The sequence below is a fragment of the Onychomys torridus genome, unplaced genomic scaffold (genome assembly GCF_903995425.1).
Source record: "Onychomys torridus unplaced genomic scaffold, mOncTor1.1, whole genome shotgun sequence".
Classification (NCBI taxonomy): domain Eukaryota; kingdom Metazoa; phylum Chordata; class Mammalia; order Rodentia; family Cricetidae; genus Onychomys; species Onychomys torridus.
The window spans coordinates 879845-897088 of NW_023413825.1; the positions used below are offsets into that span (position 1 = coordinate 879845).

The 17244-nt window shown below is 42.2% G+C and overlaps 1 protein-coding gene across 1 annotated transcript in view; it reads right to left on the bottom strand.

The window, feature by feature from the left end:
• LOC118576500 (pregnancy-specific glycoprotein 22-like) overlaps positions 1 to 17244 on the bottom strand; it is a 44394-nt gene that overhangs the window by 17743 nt on the left and 9407 nt on the right. The window lies entirely within an intron of this gene.

Sequence of the window (17244 nt, forward strand, 5' to 3'; positions counted from 1 at the left end):
AACAGTCCTCAGGTCTTGTGTGTACAAAACTTTCACATGGGACACCAGGAGTGGGCCTGCAATTCACCTAAATGAGCAGAGTGGATCATTACATGGGCCAGTTTTCCCAGGTACTTGATGATGACTGACACAGGCACAGATCCCTGATTTCAAAGGATGAGTCAGAGAATGATCTAGGAGAAGGAAGAGTGTGGGTTAAAAGTGAGCTTGAATCAGCACCATTGTCTTGGCCTGTGATGCTCTGTCTTGCACAGTTAAGAATCATAGGACGATAATACCTGAATAACATTGCTGTTTCCCTGTTTCCTTCCTTCCTTCCTTCCTTCCTTCCTTCCTTCCTTCCTTCCTTCCTTCCTTCCTTCTTTCCATCCATCTGCTGCCTTCCTCTTCCTTCTCTCTCTACTTTCTTTCTTCTCTCTGTTTCTTTCTTCCTTTCCCTTCACATAAGTAGTTATATTTACTACATATTAATCTGTGAATCACAAGTATACCTGGTACCCACAGAAGCCAAAATAGGGCCTCAGCCATATATGGACGGATGGATGGATGGGTGGATGGATGGATGGATGGATGGATGGATGAATGAATGATACAAGGTCACTGATTTGAAGAACTCTCATTTTGGTAGACAACAAAATAGGTTAATGCCATAATTTGACTTCTAATTTTCAATTACTTATGTATTTTTATATGTGCATGAGAGAGAGGGGGAATATATTTGTTTACCCATGCATACATCACTGTACGGGTGAGAAAATGCTACTGCACATATATAGAGATTAGGTGACATAAAAGTGTTGGTTCTCTCATTCCACCAACTTGAATCTGTGGATAGAAATCAGCATGGCAGCCTTGGGAGTAAGTATGTTTACCCACTGAGCCATTTTAGTAGCCTATCCAGCTTTAATTTTCATTTAGATAATGACCCTACCACAGTTGGGAACATCAGTCTTCAGAACAAAATGGCCAATGACAATGAACTTGGAGTGGAAAGCAATGTGGTTCCTTCTCCCTTTACTCTTTCCAGTTCACAAAGGGCTTCCTACTGCTGAACCTTTGTCCCTTCTGTCTTCTCCTTTAGGTTCCATGAACAAACTCTTAGTCTCATTTCAAACTCCATTCTTAAAAGACTCCAGCCATACTCTGAGATCCCATCCACTGTCAAGTCATGGTCTCTGTATCTTTGTGTTAGGACACAAGTTTGCAGCTTTAGCCCAGATTCCCATAGCCTTAGTCATGCCATATCTCCTGCAGCCCACTCTAGGACAGAGAGTGTAGTTGCTGTCTCTGCTGTGAACCACTACTCTCAGCTTACAACACCTGGCTCCTCCATGCGTCTTGTCACTTATACTACATTGAAGTAAACATATGGTGTGAAATTTCCCTCTTCCCTTATAAGGTTATAGTAGATCAGCCATTTCTTTTGTGCCAGGAATCTGAAGAAGACTGCTCAATTTTGATGTTGCCCAGAAATGGAGAGTGCTCTCAGAAGAGGCGTCTTAGCCTCCCTCCATGATCGGGCTCATAGCAGCTTTTTCTTGTTCTCTCACTCTCCCTAGCTCTCTCTAATTTTCACTTCTTTTTAAAGCTTTTAAAAGTATTCTGTTATAACTTTCTATACCCTTATGTGTTTACATCATTTTCCATTTCTCAGTCTTCTCCTCCTCCTCTTCCCATTCCTTCCGCTCTCTCTCTAATTCATGACTCTTCTGCAAATATTACTATTATCATTAGTATTGCACACATATTTATTTTTATGTTAAAAACATTTTATTCTGATCCTTTGAGTATCACTTTTCTCACTTCCCAGATACTGAGCTCAGGGATACTGTGATGTCCACAACAGACATTGTGAAGGCTTATGGAAACAGCATCATCAAAACATGTTTCATCATGACTCAGCACAGGCCTCCCAGGGACATTTATCACCTGTCTCTTCTGGCTCCATTGGAATCAGAGCAGAAGTCAATCACCAGCTTAGACAAGACAGGAGCTGGGAGCATTGTGTATAAAAGAACTTGGGCATGTTTCAGAGATTCGGCTATCCTGCTGCATTGTGATGCTCATGAGAGCAAATAGAGGGGACATGAAGGAATGAGTTAGTGACAGAATGAACAGTCTACTCCATTTTAGTAAAGTCTTTACCTTGGAAGTTCCTCACTCTTGTAGAACCTTATAAGTTCCCATTCTAACACCAGTCCAGGATCACCCAAGAGAAATAAGAGTTTAAAAAGATGAGGAAGAATCATAGCAGTAATAATTTGAGAAGATTGGGATTTTTTTTGTGCCCATGACACAGGCTGGGAATTAATTTCTGTATCTTATTTGTAAAACCAAGATTTCATCCCAAAGCCCAGTGTTGTCATTTCTGGGATCCACTTCCGAAGACCTGTAATTTTCTTTGCTTTGGTCCTATTGATGCCAATGGCTGAGTTCTTATCCAGAAGATATAGGATCTTTAAATATTAATAGTGTTGTTGGGAATAAAGTGCACTTGGCAGGATATCTGGGACTCCCCACTGAGAAGAAAAGAGTACTGTGCAGGTGGGTGAGAGGCAACAAGGAAGAAGAGGTTGAGGTTTTATCCTGGATAAAATTGAATACATGCAAGGGATATAATCAGGTCATTTGAACAATCTGGGGCAAAAAGAATAAAACAGCATGTGATGTCAGCAGAAGGAAGGGGAAGTCCTGGTCTATAGAAGGTGATCCTGTCTCTGGTATAACCTTAGTTGAAAATATACCACTCAGAGCTGATGTGCAGATCAGTAGAAGAGTACATAAAACACAGCACATAAAACAGCCCCACTGTGCAATGTACAGTGTACATGGGTGCACTGTACCAAATCTGAGATACCTGCCATCTCTATCACTCTGAGCCTCTCTAAGGCAGTAGTCCTTCCAGCATATTCTAGCTCAATGCTCGGCATGGCTGCATGTGTTTGGCATATGCCAGAATTCTCAGGCCACCTTAGTTGTCTGTGTGGTGGGTCTGTGTCACAAACCCTAGAAGGACCAGATATCCTGGCTCTAGACATCTGCCATTTAAGCAGTTGTAGCTATGATGAATCAGAAAATACTCACAGGAAAAGTTCAAGATGAATTCATCTCTTTGGGTGGCACTCATTAAGTTCCCAGTTCTATACTCATAGAGTCCTCTGTCAGTTATGGCATTCATTAAAGTGAGAGTCCAGTTGCCTTCTGACAGCTTCAGCCTTCCAACTTCTGTTATGCTTTGACCTTTTTCCTCTACAGGTAGGTTGTATTTTGACTCTCATGTACATGCTTTAAAGCATGTCCTTATCCTCAATGGAGTTAGAATGGTAGCTTGTGAAAGTGATCTTGGGTAGCAGTATTGTGCAGACAATAGATAGATGCCCTCTATAGGACTTCTGACACTTGCAAAGGCCACTTTCAACAGTGTTGGTCTTTCTAATATTGAGGCTCAATACTTGTCATTAGAGAATGAGGCAAAATATCAATCACAGGATGATGCAGGAAGACAAGATTGCTCAGAGATAATGGGCCACCTGTGCTATGTGGGAGAATCAGTCTTTGCCATGTATGAGCTGAGCTGCAGAGCTTGATGATACAGACGGAGTATCTAGAGTCAGATGTCCTTTGTCTCCAGTGGATATCACAGACCAAATGCTCAAAAAATGCTGTGTTCCTCTATTTGGACTAATGTCCACTTCAGAGCTTGGTTCAGGGCCCTCTAAGGCAATGGTGGTCAAGGAAATCCTACAGATTGGACAGAAAGGACCTTCCATTGAGCTTCCCTGACATGCATCCACACACTGTCCTCCAGGCTTGTCTGTACAGAAATATCAAACATGGGACCAAGAGTGCACTTGTCACTGGCTAAATTAGCAGAATGGACCATAATATAGGGCAATTTTTCCAGGTATTTGATGGTGACTGTGATAAGGTCCCCCCCCCAAAAAAAAAATGAATCTCAGAATGATCTAGGAAAAGTTCAAAAAAGGAGTCCAGGTGAGCTTGAAGCAAAACTATCCTCTTGGTCTTTAATGCTCTGTCTTTCACAAATATGGACCATAAAGAGATAATTCCTGACATATGGGTCATTGTTTTCTTTCTCTCTCTCTATCTTTCTCTCTCTTTCTCTCTTTCTTTCTTTCTCTTTCTTTCTTTCTTTCTTTCTTTCTTTCTTTCTTTCTTTCTTTCTTTCTTCCTTCCTTCCTTCCTCCCTCCCTCCTTCCCTCCCTCCCTTCCTTCCTTCCTTCCTTCCTTCCTTCCTTCCTTCCTTCCTTCCTTTCTTTATCTTTCTGTCTGCCTGCCTGCCTTTTCTGCTTCCTTTCTGATTCTACAGTTACTTTTATGGCTGCACAGTTATTACAAGTATTTATGAGAACCACAAGTCTGCTTGGTACCCACAGCAGCCACAAGGTGCCATTGGATCTCCTGCAAATGGAATTACAAATTGCTTATGAGCTGCCTTGGGTGTCCTGAGAACAGAACCTCATTCCTCTACAAGAGCAAACATTTTTTTTCTTTTTCCTTTTTTTATTTTATTATATATGTGTTTTAATTTTACATATGAGCAATGGGTTCCCCTGTCCTCCTCCTCCTGCTCCCGTCCTCACCTTCCCCCCCAGCCCCTCCCTCCATTCCCATCTCCTCAAGGGCCAAGACTCCCCTGGGGATTCAACTCAACCTGGTGGATTCAGTACAGGCAGCTCCAGTGCCCTCCTTCCAGGCTGAGCAAAGTGTCCCTGTGTAAGCCTAAGGTTCCAAACAGCTAGCTCATGCACTAAGGACAGGTCCGGGTCCCACTGCCTGAGTGCCTCCCAAACAGTTCAAGCTATTCAATTATCTCATTTATCCAGAGGGCCTGATCCAGCTGGGGGCTCCATAGCTTTTGGTTCATAATTCATGTGTTTCCATTAGTTGGCTATTTGTCCCTATGCTTTTCCAATCTTGGTCTCAACAATTCACACTCTTCCAGTCCCTCCTCTTTCTCAAAAATTGGACTCCTGGAGTTCCACCTGGGGCCTGGCCGAGGATCTCTGCATCCACTTCCATCAGTTATTGAATGAGAGTTCCAGAATGTCAGTTAGGGTGTTTGGCCATCTGATCACCAGACTAGGTCAGATCAGGCTTTCTCTCTACCATTGCCAGTAGTCTACAGAGGATGTATCATTGTGGATTTCTGGGGACCTCTCTAGCACTTTGCTTCTTCCTGTTCTCATGTGGTCTTCATTTATCATGGTCTGTTATTCCTTGTTCTCCCTTTCTGTTCTTGATCCAGCTGGGATCTCCTGTTCCCCTAAGCTCTCTTTCCCTCAAACCTTGCCCATCATTACTCCCACTGTCATCCAGGTTGTTCATGTAGACCTCATCCATTTCTCTGTCATTGGGTGATCCTTCTGTCTTTCCTAAGGTCCTGTTTTCTAGGTAGCTTCCCTGGAGTTTTGTAGCAGTCTAGTCATCTTTGTTTTATATCTAGTATCCTACTATGAGTGAGTACATACCATGACAAACATTGTTTTGAACTACAAGCCATCTCTCTAGCCCTCCAGGTGGATATTTTCTGATGCAAGTATTACTTGTAGATGATAGAGGTGTGCTTGGCAAAACTAAGGTAGGGATTTTGGACTTTAATATTTCCCATATAAGACCATTATTTCTCATTCCCAAGATCTAAGGCCAATCTGAATAAAGATTGCCTCTCTAAGGAGTATGATGAGATACAGACGCAAAAGTTCTTTGAATTCGTGACTTCCTGAACAGACATAGCCCTGTGTTAGATGCAGAATCCATTGAAAAACAGAATTAAAAGCCTTTTCCTTTCCCTTTCTGTATAGTGGCAAGAACATTCCAGAAACACATGATTTCTTGTCCAGCAATTGGGTTACAGAGTCCAGGAATTTTGCACAAAATCTAGAGTCAAATCTAACAGTCAATTTATTTTCATTTACTGGAACAGACATCCCCTAAAGTTGCTGATGATTGAGATTACCATCTTTGAAAAACAGCTGCTCTACCTTCACAGAAATCTGAGAAGGTCTCCAGGATGAATAAACTGTATACATGGTTTTGCACAGACAACTTGTCTGTCACCCCTGGCTTCTGTGAGGAGATCAACACACTGGCATTTCAGTGTCTCAGTTCCTGGTGATATAACACATGTTGAATGAATGTTGCCATGGCCATATGGTAGCCTCAACTTTTCAAGGTGAACACAATAGCTGAATGGGTCAGCATCATCTGTAACTACTTGCCTGCAGAAGAGAATTCACCAGAGTTGATCCCTAAGGACATACATTCATAAGGAAGATGTATGTCCTCTGTCCTCCCCTTGGGTACCCTGACTGCCTTGTGAACATCATAAGCCTATCAGAAGCATGAACTAATAACCTGGGCACCAGTGCATCTGTAACACTTGGGAGAACAGGCCTTGCACCTCACCAAAGAAGCACAATAGAGACAACCCTGTTAGTACCTGTGTGGGTGAGAAAGCCCCAAAGTATTGAACAATGGGGAACTGTCTGTATCACCCATCTCTCCACCAAAGACATGGGCATTGGAGAGTAACTTTCCTTTCTCTGTGCCTATCAATGCCTGAGGCAGGTGTGACAACTGGCCCCAAGATCACAAGAGTGGGAGAACTGTCCCTGCCACCCCCCCCCCATTAGTTGCAACACTTTGGAGACCAGGCCCTACATACCACCTGGGGAACAAAAGAGAGTCAATCTGCAGGAGGCCATGGGAATGTACAGCAACAACAACTAGTGTTTAACAAGTTGACCTATCAGATTCATGATTCTCTGTTGTGGGCAGGGGGCTTCACAAAACCATGGGGTTACTGAATGTGAATGACCTTTTTTTTTCTTGTCCATAACTTTTGAAGTTTTCACTGGTATGACTCCCCTACATGAATAGCTGTGGGGTCATCCACAGCCCCTTGGTTGAGTGTTTTCCACTTTGGGGGCACACATTTAGCTGTGGTTGGTCAGCAAGATGAATTCTGTTCAAGATGTCTAATTCTGATGAACAGAAATAATACCAGAACATTCTTCTTTACTGACATGGGAAAGTAACAGCATTCACATTGTCTAAGACAGCTTATTTTATACCTCAGAATGAATTCAAAACCGATTGAGCTGCCCCTCCACAAAATACACAAAGATTAATTCCCAGGTGCTGTTTATTGCTAAATCAAGGCCAGACTGTTTATATTGAAATATAAGTCTTGCGGTAGTTCTTTCTGTATGTATCCTGACCTCTCAAGGTTCAGACACTTGTTTACTGCCTGGGATCCTTCACCAACTTAGAGATATGTGCATAGGTAAATGTGATATTACTAGTCTAAGAGAAACTATGTGACTTATTTTGTGTTATGAGTATGGCTAGGGCCCCAAATGCAACTTATAATTATCCAGAGTTTGGCTGTGGCCAGGAGAGGTGGTGTGGAGAAAGACAGCTGTGTAGAGCTATGGTGAGATTTGCTCTAGAATGTGAGTGGTGTGTGTGTGTGTGTGTGTGTGTGTGTGTGTGTGTGTGTGTGTGTTGTTGAGTGAGAGATGAAGAAGAAGCATGAGAGTAGTGTGAGGGAGGGAGTGGGTGAAGAGTGAGTGAATAAAGTGTGAGTGAACAATGTAGAAGTATGAATGTGTGAGTAAGAAAGAGAGAGCTGTATGAAAGAGCTGCTGTTACATAGAGCAACTGTGCCGACGAACTGTGTAAAGTGCTGTGTGGTCAGAGAGCTGTGTAAATGGGGCATTTAGCTGTGACTTTGTGGAGATTTGTAAGACTGTAAGGAAGATGAAGCTGTATAGAGAAGAGATGTAGAAGAGAAATACTTATGAAAGAAAGATGTGTAGTCATGTGAAAAGATGTATGTAAAGAGTGTACCTGTGTGAGGATATACAGATTATAAAGAAAGATCATTTAAGTTGAAGTAAAAGAGAAGGTTACCCTCAGAATGCACGTGCTTGTTCCTTTTTTCTTAGGTTACCAGCCGAAAGCAAGTGTGTTGCCTTATTTTCCCCTCAGATAGAAAAGTCCATGTGAAAAGATGTATGTATGTAAAGATATTTAGCTGTATGCAACATTGTGGAGATATGCAGCTGTGTGGATTCAGAGAGAGTCAGAGACCATTTTTAAGATGAATAAAAGAGAAAGTTACCATCAGTAAGCATGTGTGTTTCTTTCTTTTAAAAGTCAGATAGATAGAACTTATTTCTAAATGCCCGCAATGAAAAAGTTTTCTTAATCCATGGCTACTCTGAGGCTTTCTTTTATTTGCCCTGGATCAGATCATAGTAGTTGGCCTCCCAGTGTCTGCTTTACCCAGCCTCTTGAGTGAGGCTTGGTTTAACCTGCCCAGAATTTGTAAATGTAGGAGAGAGCTGTCCTCAAGGTTGTATGTAATATAGTGGTGTGGGAAGGTGATAGATGCTCCCTTACACTTCACCCCTTACTGGTGGCAGCAGATGAGAAAGCAGACCCACTTCCTTTCCAGCATTCCCACCCAGGAAACAGACCTTGCCTCTCACTTATACAGCACAGCAGTGCCACCCAGTGGCTACAGTTGAGACTTACACAGGCCAGATGTTATGAGCAAAGGAGAGCTGTCTCTATTACTCATCTGACATGTAGTAGCTTGGGTGGAGGAGAGATGCCCTCCTTCAACCTCCATTCATCAACTACTGAGACAGATGGAGGAGACGGCACTGGGGTCTTAAGAGTGAGCATGATAGCTGTCTCTACACACCGACAGATGCACAATGTGAAAGAGTGGCCCTTCAAACTCACCTAGGAATCACAATAGAGCTGGCCTTAATGGTATAGATGTGGGAGACAGTAGTGATAGCAGGTAAAGCAGCCCCAACTCTCCCTCATTGCTGCAAGAAGTAAATTGAATGGAACAATGATGGAGGGCTCAGCCTGGTGGTAATGACAGGGGAGATCTGTTTGGCAGGCCAACCCTACAGTTGCCCACTTCCAGAACCAGGGTTATGACTTGGCCTGTCCCAGCATACACCCCATTTATAACCTACTGGAGCATGGGAAGGGAGTTGACCACAGACCAAAATCTGTAGGATCTCCACAACACAGATCAAGAACAGTGTATTCAAGGAGAATCCTAAAGAGGGCCCAGTATCAACAGTATAGTAGAATCAAAGGCCTTGAACTAGACCCATGATACTTTACAATGAACAGTTGCAAGTAAAGATATGTGGACAAAGGGGATTACTGCCTGACTTGTGTTACACTTCATCTTCAATGATAACCTTTTTATTTTTTCCTTATTTAAAATACTTTCTCTTAAATTTTGTTTTATTTTTGAAAGAGTTTTTAAAGTGGAGCATGGATGAAAAGAGACAGGAAAACAAATGTAACCAAAAAACACAATGTAAAAGCTGCATAGAAAAAATAAAGAGAAAGAAATAAAGAAAGAAAAAAACAAACAAAAAAACAAAGTACAAAAAAAATGAGAAATGCCACCATTCTGCTTTAGGATGATATCAAAGGGGTCACTCATTCATCATGGCCACTCTGACTAGGAAGGAGACTGGTGTTTGAACTGACTGGGTTGGAGATCTTGCCAGCATCCTCCTTCCTGACAGGATCTAAGCTGAGTGGACATATTTTCAGGGAGGGTGTCATTCTTTCTGAGCTGCAGGCTCTGGTTATTGAAGATCCAGCAGGTGGAGATTCCAAAGTCAGCTGAGTGGCAGGTGAGGACAACAGAGCTCTGCACTGTAACTGTGATGTCTGAAACTTGGATAAATGGCTGTGTCACTGGCTCTGCAAAGAAGGAAAGGTGAGAATACGTGACAGTAGTCCTTCAGGTATCTCAACCAGCCCCTCTGTAGTCAATAGACACTTAATAAAGCTTTGAGGGTAGAAACATCAGAGATATTACTTGTGGTTCAGATCTGATCCCCATGGCTTATGTGACCCTGACTCAGCCACTCTTTCCTGGGTCTCTATTTCCCTTCACTAGTTCAAATGGTGTGTTTTCATCATTGTGTTCCTGAGTTAAGCTTCAATATGATAATGACCTGCTGTTGTAATGGGGCAGCTGCTCAAGTCAGCAGCATCTATTACTATGTACCTGCAGAGGAATATTCTCTAGGTAGGTGCCCTGAGGAAAAGCAGCTGCCTGGAGTAACTTTCTCCTCTGTACCTCCCCTTGGGGACCCTAAACTTCCTGTGAACTCTCAAGTTCATCAGAAAAATTGGCTTATATCCACTGAGCATATGTCCCCAGCATATTTTCATTTGAGTTTTCTATACTCTGTGTAGTTTCACTTCTGTTAAAAATGGTTGACCTGGCAGGTCTGTGGTGGTGTACACCTTTAATACCAGCATTCGGGATGCAGAGGCAACTGATAACTGTGAGTTCGAAGTGAACCTGGTCTACAGAGTGAGTTCCAGGACATGCTCCAAAGCTACAGAGAAATCCTGTCTTGAAAAAACAAAAACAAAAAAATGGTTAAATGGTTATCTCACCCAATCCCTCCACTCATTGCAGCCTCAGTTACAGGCCAGGAGGGAAGACCACAACCACCCCATCAGACCCTCTAATCTACAAGGCCCACTCTGTTTCCCAAACCCATCCATCCCCCACCCAAGACCCCAGCAGCTCCCTGAGAAACAAACACCACTAATGCCAAATGAATCAAGAGTGGCTCCTTGAGACACAGACAGTCTTTGCACCAATTTGTGAAAGAGATGTTTAGTTGCCCTGAAAGAATGCAGTCAACAACAACATAAAGACCAATATGGTACCAATAGAACCTAGTGCTTCTAACACAGCAAGACCTGAATACCTCAATGTAGAAGAAGAAAAAGAAAATGACCCTAAAATTGACTCTATTAAGATGAAAGAGCTGGGCAGTGGTGGCACACACCTTTAATACTAGCACTCAATAGGCAGATGTAGGCGGATATCTAAGTTCCGGGCCAGCCTGGTCTACAAAATGAGTTCCAGGAAAGGTGTAAAACTACACATAGAAACCCTGTCTCAAAAAAACAAACAAACAAAAAGGATGAAAGAGTACTTTCAAGAGGAAATGAAAAATTTCTTAAGAATTCCAGAGAGATAGCCCGAACTGACCTAGTCTGGTGATCAGATGGCCAAACACCCTAACTGTCGTGCTAGAACTCTCATCCAATAACTGATGGAAGTGGATGCAGAGATCCTTGGCCAGGCCCCAGATGGAGCTCCTGGAGTCCAATTGGTGAGAAAGAGGAGGGAATGTATGAACAAGAATTGTTGAGACCAAGATTGGAAAAAGCACAGGGACAAATAGCCAAACAAATGGAAGCACATTAATTATGAACCAAAAGCTGTGTAGCCCACAACTGGATCAGGCCTTCTGGATAAGATAGACAATTGAATAGCTTGAACTGTTTGGACTCAGGCAGTGGGACCTGGACCTGTCCTTAGTGCATGAGCTGGCTGTTTGGAACCTGGGACTTATGTGGGGACACTTTGCTCAGCCTGGAACGGGGGGACTGGACCTGCCTGGACTGAATCTACCAGGTTGAGCTGAATCCCCAGGGGAGTGTTTGCCCTGGAGGAGATGGGAATCAGAGGAAGGGGCTGGGGGGAAGGCAGGGACGGGGGCAGGAGGGGGGGAGGACAGGGGAACCCATGGCTGATATGTAAAATTGAAACACAAATATCGGGATTTAAAAAAAAATATGAAATAAAAAAAATAGAAACTCAAAAAAAAAAAAAAAAAAGAATTCCAGGGCAATACAAACAAAAATTTTGAAGAAACCAATAAATACCTTAAAGAAAGTCAGGAAATGCAAGAAAAAACAGTCAAACAAGTGAAGGACTTGAAAATTGAAATGGAGGCAATAAAGAAGACACAAACCAAGGGAATGCTGGAAATGAAAAGTCTGGGTAAAGAAACAGGAACTACAGACACAAGCATAACCAACAGAATGTAAGAGATGGATGAGAGAATCTAGGCTGTTGAAGATACAGTGGTGGAAATAGACTCCCAAACTCTGACATGACATGGTATGTACTTACTCATAAGTGGATACTAGATGTAAAGCAAAGACAATGTGAAGCAAAGATAATCAGACTACAAACCACAGCTCTAAAGAAGATAGAAAAGAAGAAGGACCCTAAGAAGGATGCATTGATCACCTTAGGATGGGGAGACAGAGGGTATCTCCATGAGTAAACTGAGGATGAGGGGGACAAGAGAGGGGAGGTAGTGAGGGATGAGCACATGAGGGACCACTATGGTCAAGCTTGGGAAGGGACAAAGTGGGAGAGCAATGAAAGAGTTATCTTGATAGAGCTTGACATTATAGGGGAAGGGAGAAACCTGGTTCTAGGGAAATTCCCAGGAATCCACAAGGATAAACATATGTGGAGACCCATAGACAAGCAACAGATTGAGCTCCTAGAGTCCAGTCAGAGTGAGATGTGAGATTTTATGAGCAAGGGGCATCAAGATCATGATGGACAAACATACAGAGACAATCAAGCCAAACTAGTGGGAACTCATGAACTGTGGACCAATAGTTATGGAGCCTCCTTGGGACTACCCTAGGCCCTCTGCACAGGCACCACAGTTGTGTAGGTTGACCTGCTGAAGAGGACCCCTGACAGTGGGATCAGAATCCATCCCTGGTGAATGTCCAGGCTTTATGGAGCCCAGTGTCTATGGGAGTACATCTGACTGTGCCTTGGTGCAGGGAAAAGCATTTGGAGCTGCCTCAACTGAAGGTACCAGGCTCTGCTCACTCCCTATGGGAGGCCTTGCTTTGGAGGAGATGGGAATGCTGAGTGGGTTGGGGGGAGAAGGCTGGGGGTGGGGCAGGAAGTTGGAGGAGAGGGGTATCTGTGGTTGTTATGTAAAATTACTAGAAAATGTCATAATAAAAAGACTCCGTACTTCCCTTTCTAGACTCTCTCTGAGTCCCAAGGTTGTTCTTAGGGCTGCATTTATTCTGTTTCAGACAATCTGAGCTTTTTCCTTTTCTTTTTCTTTTTTTAGAGGCAGGGTTTCTCTGTGTAGCTTTGGATCCTGTCCTGGAACTTGTTCTCTAGAACAGGCTGGCCTTAAACTCACAGAGATCTGCCTGCATCCACGTCCCAAGTGCTGGGATTAAAGGCATGAGCCATCACTGCCCAGGCTCTGGGCTTTTTCTGATCATTTGGCCAATTTACCCTACCATACATCTGCTCTCAGCAGGGTTAATTAAGATAAAACATTTCAATTCCCAACACCTAGAGGGTGGCTCACCATAACATTTAACTCCAATTCTAGGGAACCAATGCTTCTCCTGAACTCTGTATCCATTGCATGTAGGTGGTACACAGACACAAATGCAGGCAAACACTCACGAACATCAACAGATCTTGTAAATTTTTTGAAAAAAATAAATCAAAACTATGGCCAGAGAGAAAAGAGAGCAATATTGGTCATTGTGTATTTCATGGAATGCTGGGCCTATGTCCTCAGCAGATGTGTTCATCCTGTAGATTCAATGTGAGTGTCTGGGTGGTAATACAGAATTTGGTGGAGAAAAGCAATGTGACATGACATCTTTTCAGTAAGTGCTCCTGAGCAAGTCACCCTGTATGGAATTGTGTTCTCAGGTTTATGAATGGTTCAACTCAACTGCTTTCAGATCTTCTCACAACTAAGAGCATTTTCTTTAAGGGTGATGCCTTTTCTGTTTGCTACCTCTAGAATCCCTGGGCAATCTCTTTCTCATTTTATTTTTCTTAGATTTATTTTATTTTCTGTATGTGTGTGATTCTGTATAAACTATGTGCAAGAGTCTACTGGCACCAGAGAACTTTGTGAAATCTCCTGGATTTGGAGTTATAGAAAGATGGTGGTGAAGCTACCTAATACTGCTGCTGGGACCTGAACTTAGGTCCTCTGGAAGAGCAGCAGGTGTACTTAACCACTGAGTAATTTCCTCAGCCCTTCTTTCTCATTTTCTTTCTCTGTGCAAAGGAAAATCCTACTGTACAGTTATGGAAGTCAGAAGGCACAATGGAGCTGGAGCTATCCCTGAAAAATGTGGGATGTGGATTGACTCAAAATGTCAGCCTTAGCAGCAAATGCCTTCACCTACTCAGACATGTCTTGGCCCACTATGGTTGGATTTTCATTTGGAGAATCACCCTATAATAATTAAAACTTCGGTCTTCTAAATATAATGACTAATGGTGACTAACTTTGAGTAGGGAACACTCTGGCTTTTCCCCACTCCTTTTAACATTCCCTGATCACCAAGAGCCTCCTGCTGCTGAACTGCTGTTCCTCTCTGTCCTGTCTAGGTACTCTGCAAGCACAAACTCTGAGTCATGCTCCAACTCTTGTCTTTGGAATTTACAGCTGTTCTCTGAGTTCCTCTCCTCTTAACCAGTATCAATTCATAGACACTTCACCTTTGTTTTAAAACACAGGTCTGCAGCTTTAGGACAGATAACCAAAGCTTAAGTTAGAGTTTTATTGTTGTTAAAAGACACAAAAGCCATGGCCTCATCATGCAGCAGAAAGTGACTGTGTGCCACACTGGGAGTAGCTTGACAATATGATACTTCAAAGCCTACCTCCCCAGTGACAAACTTCCTCCAACCATGCCACACCAACCCATACCAGGCCTAAGAGGTCATAGTTGTGCAACTCCCTATGGTTCAAGAATTCAAACTGTCATTCTATGGGAGACATTCCTATACCTTCCACCAAGAATCTACTATTTATTGCTTTTGGATTAATTTTAGATTTTTTGGTGGCCCATGTCTGTGAAAAATAAAGCATTTTTTAATGTAGGGCTAGGGCTACATTTGTCTTTGGGAATAAGCATGTGTATTTAGAATGAATCTCAAAACACTGGTTTTGGAAAGAGCACATTATAGGTTTTCCTCTAGGACCCATAATATCACTATTCATGTACAGTTGATTGCATTCCAGTACCAGCCGTGATTTACATCCTTTTGGGCAGCCTGAAGTCCAAATACACAGTTTTGGGTTTCCTTCAAAATTAACTGGCACTCTTGCATATTTAGGGATATTGTGCCATGCTGATAATTTCTGTAGTTTGTAAGAATCACAACTAGGTACAACAATTGTTTGTTTCCCTCTATTGTGAGCTTACATAGAATCATAAAGTACTATATGTTCTAATCCTCAGGAGAGGTTACTGCATAAGATCAGCATGCACAGGGCATACATGAGTGGGCAAAAGATCCTCTGCATGTGTATTATAATATTTCTATGAAACTGCTAATTAGGACAAAAAGTGGGTCTCTGACTATTGTGTCTTCTCCTGAGATTCTTTTGCCCCTTTGTGATTGCAGGGTCCAACATCAATAAGATAGTTTTTGTGTCAACTTGTTATGTTTTATTTTGTCATTTTTAGTGTTTTTGTCTTTGAGGGCTATTCTACTTTAATGAGAGAAATAAACGGAGTGTTTCCCCTTGGCAGAGCATGTGGGGATGAAATGGGAAGTGTTGAGAGAGGCCAAAATATAAAGAGTATATATTGTGGGAAAAAATAATCTATTTTCTACAAAATGAATACGTTCATTCTTCAAAGAGAATGCTGGCATTGACAACCTTTCATTGTATTAAATGTGATGTTAAAAGAGTAACATTATGAATACTAGTAGTAAATTTTGGGAACTTGCTGTCCATTTCTCAGATTACTAAAATTTTCATGACTACACAATAGTCATGGGGGTAATTTTATAGTCATTTACATAAAATAGACAAATACCTAGGTCCTAGAACCTACAGAGATAGAAGCATAAGGAAACACAAAATTGATTCCATGAATAACTCATGAGCCTGAATCAATAAAGTTTACAAAAGTGAACAGTTTTTAATGATGAAAACAAACTAGGTGTAGAAGAGAGGCCAGTGCATTAGCAGCACACGTCCAAATCCACTGACAACTCAGTACTCAGTGTGGACATTGACAGCTTTCCCTCGAAGACCAGGATCAAGACAAGCATGCTGCAGTGTCCACTTGTCTTGAATATTCTCTTAGATATCCTAGACAGAACAATTAGGCAACACAAATAAAAGTTGGAAAACTAAATATCTGTAAAATAGTCCTGAAGTTGACATGAACTTACTTTTAGAAAATGCTAAACATTCTAGTGAACAAACATAGCCACATGAGCTCTACTTCTTTAAACTAATACTGTACAGAAACCATTAGATGTCCTGTTTGTCACATGCATAGTGAAGCTAAGTAACAAGGAAGGCTCAAGCAGTACCCATGTATCTCCCTGGGAAGAAGAATTAGAAATTATTTTGTGGATGGATGAGGGGCAGATTGGGGTGTGAAGCGTAGTAAGCAGATGGGGAAGTTGGGATGGATGGAAGGAGAGAGTACTTGCATTAATGACTAGGTTGTTGGGGAATTTGGGGAGCAATGTGGAAACCTACTATAGTGGAAACTCTCTGGGATATACAAGAATGACCCTAGAAAAGACTACTAACAGTGAGGGCTAGGTAGCCAGCACCATCCATCTCTGTAACCACAGAAGACTTCTACTAGTGGGTCTGGAATACCAATCCAACCACAAAATATTTCACCTACCATCTGTCCTTCCAGAAATATGTACTGGAGTAATGGTAAAATAGAACTTGTGGTATTGGCCAACCAATGACTGATGCAAATTAAAGCCCATGCCATGAGAGAGAGCCTTTACATGATACTGCCTGGATGGCCATGGACTAGAGGCTAGACAGCACAAAAATTCAGGATGGAAAAACACATGACTGGAAAAACATTTCAATGAAATGATTATTAATGATATTCTCTGATACTAGTAATTCAGTGCCCAGCCTACTAGTAACCAAAGAGGTTTTAACCAGCAACACATGTGAACAGATGCAAAAACATACAGCCACACACTTGGGAGAGCAGTGGAATCCAACAGAATAGGGGAAGGATGGAATGTAGTAACCAGTGGGGTCAAGGACACCATGAAAACATGCAACACAGAAACAGTCAAGTATAGATCATAGAGTATCAAGAGAATGAAGTGATGATAACAGGCCCTGTATGGATTTGCACTAGGGATTCATCATATAAGCAATGGTAATATAGATGGGTATTCTTCTGGAACTCTTAACACTGGAAATGGGAACATCTTTGACTTTGTTGCCTGCACTTTCGACCCAATTTCTTCCTGTAGGGTTGCTTCTCCCCCCAGCTTTTATATAAGGTATTGTGGCAAGTCTAACATGCAATGTCATGTTCTATAGATAT